Source organism: Oryx dammah, unplaced genomic scaffold (genome assembly GCF_014754425.2).
Source record: "Oryx dammah isolate SB20612 unplaced genomic scaffold, SCBI_Odam_1.1 HiC_scaffold_5, whole genome shotgun sequence".
Lineage (NCBI taxonomy): Eukaryota > Metazoa > Chordata > Mammalia > Artiodactyla > Bovidae > Oryx > Oryx dammah.
In genome coordinates this window covers 100,041,120-100,051,920 of record NW_024070189.1, presented here as the reverse complement: position 1 = coordinate 100,051,920, position 10,801 = coordinate 100,041,120, and the positions used below count along the sequence as shown (strand labels likewise).

The window sequence follows — 10,801 nt, the reverse complement described above, 5'->3', positions numbered from 1 at the left end:
AGTACTGGAATGGGTAGCTATTCCCTTCTCCAGGGTATCTTCCTGACCCAAGGATCGAACCTGACTCTCACACATTGCAGACAGATTCTTCACTGGCTGAGCCACCAGAGAAGCCTATGAAATACACTTTCTCAGAGGCCACATGTACTCAAGAGTCTACAAAATCTTTAGCAGAGGATGGTTTCGATCCATCGACCTCTGGGTTATGGGCCCAGCACGCTTCCGCTGCGCCACTCTGCTCTGCCTTCTTAACTTTAAATTTCTATATAATCCTTAACAGTAATAATTTGACTTTACTTCTGAATGAAGTACATTTACATATAATCTCCCTTTAAAATTTTTATTTTACTGGCTAAAAGCACATGGAAAGATACTGAACATCATGAGTCATTAGGGAAATGCAAGTCAATGCCACAAGGTGATATCACTTCACACCCACTAGGATGACAAAATCATAAAAATGGAAGATCACAAGTGTAGGTGAGGATGCAGGGGTAATTGGAACCCTAATATACTGCTGTTGTGAATATGAGTGTAGCCACTATGGAAACAGCTTGGTGTTTTCTCAATAAATTAAGCCTAAAATTGCTCTGTGATCATACCATCCTATGTCTGAGCATGTATCCAAAAGAATTGAAAACAGAAGTTTGAGGGGGGTTCAGGATGGGGAACATGTGTACACCTGTGGTGGATTCATGTTGAAGTATGGCAAAACCAATACAATATTGTAAAGTAATTAGCCTCCAATTAAAATAAATAAATTAAAAAAAAATTTTAAGTTGTATACAGCCCTTCAGTATTGGCACATTCACAGTTGCCTAAAGTTGAATATTTGGGAAACAATTCAAATATTCATTAACAGATAAGTGAATAAATAAAATAAGTTCTATCCATAATAAGAAATGTTGTTGTTGAATTACTAAGTCATATCCGACTTTTTGAAACCCCATGGACTGCAGCACGCCAGACTCCTCTGTCTTCCACTGTCTCCTGGAGTTAGCTCAAATTCATGTCCATTGTATCAGTGATGCCATCCAAACATCTCATCTTCTGCCACCCCCTTCTCCTCCTGCCCTCAGTCTTTCCCAGCATTGGGGTCTTTTTCAATGAGTCAGCTCTTCTCATCGGATGGCCAGAGTATTTGAAATTCAGTTTCAGCATCAGTCCTTTCAATGAATGTTAAGGGTTGATTTCCTTTAGGATTGACTGGTTTGATCTCCTTGCTGTCCAAGAGATTCTCAAGGGTCTTCTCCAGCACCACAATTCCAGAGCATCAATTCTTCAGCACTCAGCCTTATTTATAGTCCAACTCTCACAGCCACACATGACTACTGAATAGACCATAGCTTTGACAGTACAGACCCTTGTCAGCAAAGCAATGTCCCTGCTTTTTAATGTGCTGTCTAGGTTTGTCATAGCTTTTCTTCCCAAGGAGCAAGTGTCTCTTAATTTCATGGCTGTAGTTACCATCCGCAGTGATTTTTAAGCCCAAGAAAATAAAATCTGCCACTGCTTCCACTTTTCCCCCTTCTACTTGCCATGAAGTGATGGAACCAGATGTCATGATCTTAAGTTTTATAATGGTGAGTTTTAAGCCAGCTTTTTCACTCTGCTCTTTCACTCTCATCAAGAAGCTTTTTGCTTTCTGCTATTTGAGTGATATCATCTACATATCTCAGATTGTTGACATTTCTCCTGACAATCTTGATTCCAGCTTGTGATTCATTAAGCCTTGCATGTCACATGATTTACTTTGCATATGAGTTAAATAAGCAGGGTAACATCCTTTCCCAATTTTGACCAGTCCGTTATTCCATGTCCGGTTCTAATTGTTGCTTCTTAGCCCACATACAAAATTCTCAGGATTCAAGTAAGGTGACCTGATACTCCCACCTCTTTAAGGATTTTCCACAGTTTATTGTGATCCACACAGTCAAGGGTTTTAGCATAGTCAATGAAGCAGAACAAAACATTTTATTGGGTCATAAAAAGAAATGAAATAGGGAGTTCTCTGCAGGCTAGGGGTTAAGACTCTGCACTTCCAATACAAGAGGTGCAGGTTCAATCTCTGGTTAGGGAACTAAGATCCCACATACCATGTTGCATGGCCAAATTTTTTTTTTTAAAGGATTGAAGCACTGATGCATGCTTCAATATGAATGAACTTTGAAAGCATTATGATAAAAGAAAGGAACTGGACACAAAAAGTCACATATTGTATGATTCAATAGATATGAAATGTGCAGAATAGGCAAATCCATATAGATAGATCTAAGAGCTGGGGGACAAAACAAAGGGTGACTGCTAATGGGTACAGATCTCCTTTTCAGGTGATGGAAATATCTTGGAGCTAGATAAAGGAGAGGTGGTGGTTTCACAACACTGAATGTACTAGAGGCATGAAATTGAACACTTTTTAATGTTATGAATTCTATAATTGAATAAATTTTATTTTATCTGACGTTTACCTCAACAAAAAATGCTATTTTATCTTACGTTTTTCTTGTTTATCTGGATTTTTCATTAAACAATATATCATGAACATTCCCCCACAATATACAATTCCATGGACTGTATAGTCCATGGAATTCTCAGTTGGTAAAGGCAGATTCTTTACCAACTGCACTATCAAAAGGAAACCCAAGAATACTGGAGTGGGTAGCCTATTGCTTCTCCAGTGGATTTTCCCAACCCGGGAATTGAACCAGCATCTCCTGCATTGCAGGCGGATTCTTTACCAACTGAGCTATCAGGAAAGACTTATAATTGAATAAATTTTATTTTATGGGAGTTTTACCTCAACAAAAAATGCTATTTTATATTTTTCTTGTTAATCTGTATTTTTTCATTAAATAATAAATATATCATTAATCTAGATTTTTGCATTAAATGAAAAATCGTGACATCCCTCCACAATGTGCAATCATCATCTTGAAGATCTTTAAAATCTTTAAGTGTTAAGTATTCAATGCACTCTTTATTTTCATAAATGATATTATGATAGAAAACAATTTAGTTTGTCTTCACTTTACAAAAAATAATGTCTTTATGTACCAGGACAACTGGAGATATCTTTATCAATTACTTATTGAGTTACTCTTAATCACATAAACTTTGGTGTAGAAATTTTATTTCTATAGCAGTAGCATCTTACATGCATTCATATAAGAAGTGGGTGTATTAAACACTTTTCATACAACACATAAGACTTGATGACTCCACAGACCTTGATGCTTTTGGTCCTATTAACAGAAGTAGATCACCGGAAGGGAGAAGGTGAGAACACTTCAGATCCCCCAGATAAACCCTGATTTCATCCTCACCTCAGTCTTTCATATTGGAGTGATGAGTTGATGAGTGGTGGAGTGGAAGTAAGTTTGGTTAGCTTGGCATCAAAGGTCATGCCTCATCTCCCAAGGAAATAATTTTCAAGATGTAGCTCATTCCCAAGTGCATTAGATCAGTGGAGAGCCCCTGAAGCTTTAGTAGATGAGACTCTTTGAAGACTGAAGCTTAACTTTTTAAATGTAATATTCTTTACAGGGAATACATTCACTCATGTAGAAAATAAGATGCTCAGTGAAAAGCATTGCTTCTCCATATATACCTCATTTTCCCCTTTTCTTCATCTTTCAGTTCCGTTCAGTTCAGCCTCTCAGTGGTGTCCAACTCTTTGCCACCCCATGACTTGCAGCACACCAGGCTTCCCTGTCCATCACCAACTCCCAGAGTTCACTCAAACTCACGTCCATCGAGTCAGTGATGCCATCCAGCCATCTCATCCTCTGTCGTCCCCTTCTCCTCCTGCCCCCAATCCCTCCCAGCATCAGAGTCTTTTCCAATGAGTCACCTCTTTGCATGAGGTGGCCAAAGTACTGGAGTTTCAGCTTTAGCATCATTCCTTCCAAAGAAACCCAAGACTGATCTCCTTGCAGTCCAAGGGATTCTCAAGAGTCTTCTCCAACACCACAGTTCAAAAGCATCAATTCTTCAGTGCTCAGCTTTCATCTTTAGGTAGATGCTTTACTTTTTGTACGAGGCTTCCCTTGTGGCTCAGCTGGTAAAGAATCTGCCTGCAATGTAGGAGACCTGAGTTCAATCCCTGGGTTGGGAAGATTTGATGGAGAAGGGAAAGACTACCCACTCCAGTATTGTGGCCTGGAGAATTCCATGGATTGCATAGTCCATAGCATCACAAATAGTTGGACACATCTGAGCAACTTTCACTCTCTTACTTCTTGCACATCATTTCATAGTATATTTATGCTGATAATATATGTGCTTAATACCCTCGGCCTCATCTTAAACAAGTATGTAAGTTTATCAAATTTATAAAAAGTAAAGATGGCTCTATTTGGTGTACAGTTGTAAGTTTTGAAGTGTCTAGAGTGGTGTAACCACCACTACCACAGTCACCCTTGATAATCAAAACATTTTCATCCCAACTCCTGCCAAATAGTGACCTATTCTCCATCCTTATCATCTGGTATCTTTCACCTAACAATGCATTTAAGATTCGTTCATGTTGCATTATTCAGTACTTTGGCATTTTATTGCTAACTAATATTGCATAGTATGATGAGCCACACTTTCTTCCACAGTTGGAAAACATGTGGATTGTTTTCAATTTTGTCCTATTATAAATAAAGCTACTGTGGATATTTGTGTATAAGTGTTCGTTGGTCTTGGAGTGGGATGGCTGGGTCATATTATATGTGTATGTTTAACATTAGAGGAAACAGCCAAACAATATATCAAAGTGCACCTTTTAAAATAATTTTCCAAAAGTGAACCAGGAATAGAAAATCTTAACAGACACATCACAAACACGGAAATCAAAAATGTAATAAAAAATCTTCCAGCAAACAAAAGCCCAGGACAAGATGGCTTCACAGCTAAATTCTACCAAAAATTTAGAGAAGAGCTAACACCTATCCTATTCAAAATCTTCCAGAAAATTGCAGAGGAAGGTAAACTTCCAAACTCATTCTATGAGGCCACCATCACCCTAATACCAAAATCAGACAAAGATGCCACAAAAAAAGAAAACTACAGACCAATATCACTGATGAACATAGATGCAAAAATCCTTAACAAAATCCTAGAAAACAGAATCCAACAACATATTAAAAGATCATACATCATGACCAAGTGAGCTTTATCCCAGGGATGCAAGGACTCTTTAACATCTGCAAATCAATCAATGTAATACACCACATTAACAAATTGAAAGATGAAAACCATATGATTATCTCAATAGATGCAGAGAAAGCCTTTGACAAAATTCAACATCCACTTATGATAAAAAAAAAAAATTCTCCAGAAAGCAGGAATAGAAGGAACATACCTCAACATAATAAAAGCTATATATGACAAAGTGAAGTCGCTCAGTCGTGTCCGACTCTTTGCGACCCCGTGGACTGTAGCCCTCCAGGCTCCTCCATCCATGGGATTCTCCAGGCAAGAATACTGGAGTGGGTTGCCATTTCCTTCTCCAAGGGGTCTTTCCGACCCTGGGATTGAACCCAGGTCTCCCGCATTGCGGGCAGAAACTTAAACCTCTGAACCACCAGGGACACTCAGCAAACATTATCCTCAATGGTGAAAAATCGAGAGCATTTCCCTTAAAGTCAGGAACAGGACAGGGGTGCCCACTCTCACCACTACTATTCAACATAGTTTTGGAAGTTTTGGCCACAGCAATCAGAGCATAAAAAGAAATAAAAGGAATCCAAACTGGAAAAGAAGAAGTAAAATTCTCTCTGTTTGCAGATGACATGATCCTCTACATAGAAAACCTGAAAGACTCCACCAGAAAATTACTAGAGCTAATCAGTGAATATAGTAAAGTTGCAGGATATAAAATTAACACAGAGAAATCCCTTGCATTCCTATACACTAACAATGAGAAAACAGAAAGAGAAATTAAGGAAACAATTCCATTCACCATTGCAACGAAAAGAATAAAATACTTAGGAATATACCTACCTAAAGAAACAAAAGACCTATATATAGAAAATTATAAAAAACTGATGAAAGAAATCAAAGAGGACACAAATAGATGGAGAAATATACTGTGTTCATGGATCAGAAGAATCAATATAGTGAAAATGAGTATACTACCCAAAGCAATCTATAGATTCAATGCAATCCCTATCAAGCTACCAACGGTATTTTTCACAGAGCTAGAACAAATACTTTCACCATTTATATGGAAATACAAAAAACCTAGAATAGCCAAAACAATCTTGAGAAAGAAGAATGGAACTGGAGGAATCAACCTGCCTGACTTCAGGCTCTACTACCAAGCCACAGTCATCAATAAAGTATGGTACTGGCACAAAGACAGAAATATAGATCAATGGAACAAAATAGAAAGCCCAGAGATAAACCCATGCATTTATGGAGACGTTATCTTTGACAAAGGAGGCAAGAATTACAATGGAGAAAAGACAATCTCTTTAGCAAGTGGAGCTGGGGAAACTGATCAACCACTTGTAAAAGAATGAAACTAGAACACTTTCTAACACCATACACAAAAATAAACTCAAAATGGATTAAAGATCTAAACATAAGACGAGAAACTATAAAACTCCTAGAGGAGAACATAGGCAAAACACTCTCTGACATAAATCACAGCAGGATCCTCTACGACCCACCTCCCAGAATATTGGAAATAAAAGCAAAAATAAACAAATGGGGCCTCATTAAAATTAAAAGCTTCTGCACAACGAAGGAAATTATAAGTAGGTGAAAAGACAGCCTTCAAAATGGGAGATAATAATAGCAAACGAAACAACTGACAAAGAATTGATCTCAAAAATATACAAGCAACTCCTGCAGCTCAGTTCAGTTCAGTCACTCAGTCTTGTCTGACTCTTTGTGACCCCATGAACTGCAGCACGCCAGGCCTCCCTGTCCATCACCAACTCCCAGAGTTCACTCAAACTCATGTCCATCGAGTCAGTGATGCCATCCAGCCATCTCATCCTCGTCCCCTTCTCCTCCTGCTCCCAATCCCTCCCAGCATCAGAGTCTTTTCCAATGAGTCAACTCTTCTCATGAGGTGGCCAAAGTACTGGAGTTTCAGCTTTAGCATCATTCGTTCCAAAGAACACCCAGGACTGATATCCTTTAGAATGGACTGGTTGGATCTCCTTGCAGTCCAGGGGACTCTCAAGAGTCTTCTCCAACACCACAGTTCAAAAGCATCAATTCTTGGGCACTCAGCTTTCTTCACAGTCCAACTCTCACATCCATACATGACCACGGGAAAAACCATAGCCTTGACTAGATGGACCTTTGTTGGCAAAGTAATGTCTCTGCTTTTCAATATACTATCTAGCTTGGTCATAACTTTCCTTCCAAGAAGTAAGCGTCTTTTAATTTCATGGCTGCAATCACCATCTGCAGTGATTTTGGAGCCCAAAAAAATAAAGTCTGACACTGTTTCCACTGTTTCCCCATCTATTTACCATAAAGTGATGGGACTAAATGCCATGATCTTCGTTTTCTGAATGTTGAGCTTTCAACCAACTTTTTCACTCTCCTCTTTCACTTTCATCAAGAGGCTTTTGAGTTCCTCTTCACTTTCTGCCATAAGGGTGGTGTTATCTGCATATCTGAGGTGATTGATATTTCTCCCGGCAATCTTGATTCAAGCTTGTGCTTCTTCCAGCCCAGCGTTCCTCATGATGTACTCTACATAGAAGTTAAATAAGCAGGATGACAATATACAGCCTTGACATACTCCTTTTCCTATTTGGAACCAGTCTGTTGTTCCATGTCCAGTTCTAACTGTTGCTTTCTGACCTGCATATAGGTTTCTCAAGAGGCAGGTCAGGTGGTCTGGTATTCCCATCTCTTTCAGAATTTTCCACAGTTTATTGTGATCCACACAGTCAAAGGCTTTGGTATAATCAATAAAGCAGAAATAGATGGTTTTTTTTGGAACTCTCTTGCTTTTCTGATGATCCAGCAGATGTTGGCAATTTGATCTTTGGATTCTCTGCCTTTTCTAAAACCAGCTTGAACATCTGGAAGTTCACGGTTCACATATTGCTGAAGCCTGGCTTGGAGAATTTTGAGCATTACTTTTCTAGCATGTGCTGCTGCTGCTGCTGCTGCTGCTGCTGCTGCTAAGTTGCTTCAGTCGTGTCCAATTCTGTGCGACCCCATAGATGGCAGCCTACCAGGCTCCCCTTACTAGCATGTGAGATGAGTGCAATTGTGTGGTAGTTTGAGCATTCTTTGGCATTGCCTTTCTTTGGGATTGGAATGAAAACTGACCTTTTCCAGTCCTGTGGCCACTGCTGTTTTCCAAATTTGCTGGCATATTGAGTGCAGCACTTTCACAGCATCATCTTGCAGGATTTGAAAAAGCACAATTGAAATTTCACACATCCACTAGCTTTGTTCGTAGTGATGCTTCCTAAGGCCCACTTGACTTCACGTTCCAGGATGTCTGGCTCTAGGTGAGTGATCACACCATCGTGATCATCTTGGTCATGAAGCTCTTTTTTGTACAGTTCTTCTGTGTATTCCTGCCACCTCTTGTTAATATCTTCTTGCTTCTGTTAGGTCCATACCATTTCTATCCTTTATCGAGCCCATCTTTGCATGAAATTGTCCCTTGGTATCTCTAATCCTGCAGCTCAACTCTAGACAAATAAAGGACCCAATCAAAAAATGGGCCAAAGGACTAAACAGACTTTTCTCCCAAGAAGACATACAGATGGCTAACAAACACATGAAAAGATGCTCGACATCACTGATTACTGGAGAAATGCAAATCAAAACCACAATGAGGTACCATTTCACAGCAGTCAGAATGGCTGCTATCCAAAAGTCTACAAGCAATAAATGCTGGAGAGGGTGTGGAGAGAATGGAACCCTCTTACTCTGTTGGTGGGAATGCAAACTAGTACAGCCACTATGGAGAACATTGTGGAGATTCCCTAAAAAACTGGAAATAAAACTGCTATATGCTCCAGCAATCCCACTGCTGGGCATACACACCGAGGAAGCTATTGAAAGAGACACGTGCACCCCAATGTTCATCACAGCACTGTTTATAATAGCCAGGACATGGAAGCAACCTAGATGTCCATCAGCAGATGAATGGATAAAAAAGCTGTTGTACATATACACAATGGAGTATTACTCAGTCATTAAAAAGAATACATTTGAATCAGTTCTAATGAGGTGGATGAAACTGGAGCCTATTATACAGAGTGAAGTAAGCCAGAGAGAAAAACACCAATACAGTATACTAACACATATATATGGAATTTAGAAAGATGATAATGATAATCCTGTATGCGAGACAGCAAAAGAGACACATATGTATAGAACAGTCTTTTGGACTCTGTGGGAGAGGGAGAGGGTAGGATGATTTGGGAGAATGGCATTGAAACATGTATCTTATCATATGTGAAATGAATTGCCAGCCCAGGTTTGATGCATGATACAGGGTGCTCAGGGCTGGTGCACTGGGATGACTCAGAGGGATGGGATGGGGAGAGAGGTGGGAGGGGGGGTTCAGGATGGGGAACACATGTACACCCATGGCAGATTCATGTCAACGTATGGCAAAACCAATAAAATATTGTAAAGTAATTAGCCTCCAATTAAAATAAATTTATATTTTAAAATAAATAAATAAAACTTTTAATTAACATTCCCAGTCTTATTATTATATAATTGACATGTAACATTTTGTCACTTTAAGGTGTACACATTGATTTAATAGATATATAACTTTAAAGTGATGACCACATGATGTTAGTTACCACCTCTTACACCATCACATACTTACATTATTTTTTTCTGACCAGAATATTTAAGATCCCCTCTCTCAGGGACAATCAAGCTTGTGACACAGTACCATGTAGTCACCGCACTATACATTACGTACTCAAACAAGCTAACTTATAACTGAAAGGTTGCATCCTTTGATCAGTATCTCTTCATTTCTCAAACTCCCGGTAACCACTACTCTACCCGTAGTTTCTTTGAGCTTGTCTTGTTTAGATTTCTTTTAGATTCATAATACATATAGGTATTATCATACTACAGTTATCCCTCAGTACTTTGCGAAGGGGGGGGTGGGGTGGGGTGGACAGGGAATGGAGGGATTGGTTCCAAGACTCCTTGTGGATACCCAAATCTGGGGATGCTCAAGCCTTTCATGTAAAATGGTGTAGTATTTGCATATAACTTACACATAACCTCCTGTATACTTGAAATTATCTCTAGATTACTTATAATGCTTTGTTGTTGTCATTGTTGTTGTTTAGTTGCTGAGCCAAGTCCAACTCTTTTGTGACTCCATGGACTGTAGCCCACCAGCCTCCTCTGTCCATGGGATCCTCCAGGTGAGAATACTGGAGTGGATTGTCATTTCCTTCTCCAGGGGACCTTCCAAACCCAGGGGCTGAATCCATGTCTCCAGCATTAGTAGGCTGGTTCTTTACCACTGAGCCACCAGGGAAGCCCTTTTGATACCTAACACAATGTAAACAATATGTAAATATTTGCTGGTGCACAGCAAATTCAAGTTCTGCTTTTTAGAACTTTTTGAACTTCCCCTCCTCCCCCTGAATCTTTTTGGATTGGGATTGGCTGAATCTGCAGATGCAGAATCCCCAGATATGGAAGCCTAGCTATATTTGTCTTTCTCTAACTTATTTCACTTAGCATATGGCTGCCAAGTTCCAACCACGTCATCACAAACAGATTTTCCTTCTTTCTCCTAGCTGAATTATATTCCATTGTTTATTAGCCATTCCTCCACTGATAC

At 39.3% G+C, this 10,801-nt stretch overlaps 1 non-coding gene across 1 annotated transcript; it reads right to left on the bottom strand.

Moving 5' to 3' along the window:
- Positions 1-168: 168 nt before the first annotated feature.
- TRNAM-CAU lies at positions 169-240 on the bottom strand. The gene has a single exon. It is a non-coding gene; the product is annotated as a tRNA-Met (tRNA).
- Between the last annotated feature and the right edge of the window lie 10,561 nt (positions 241-10,801).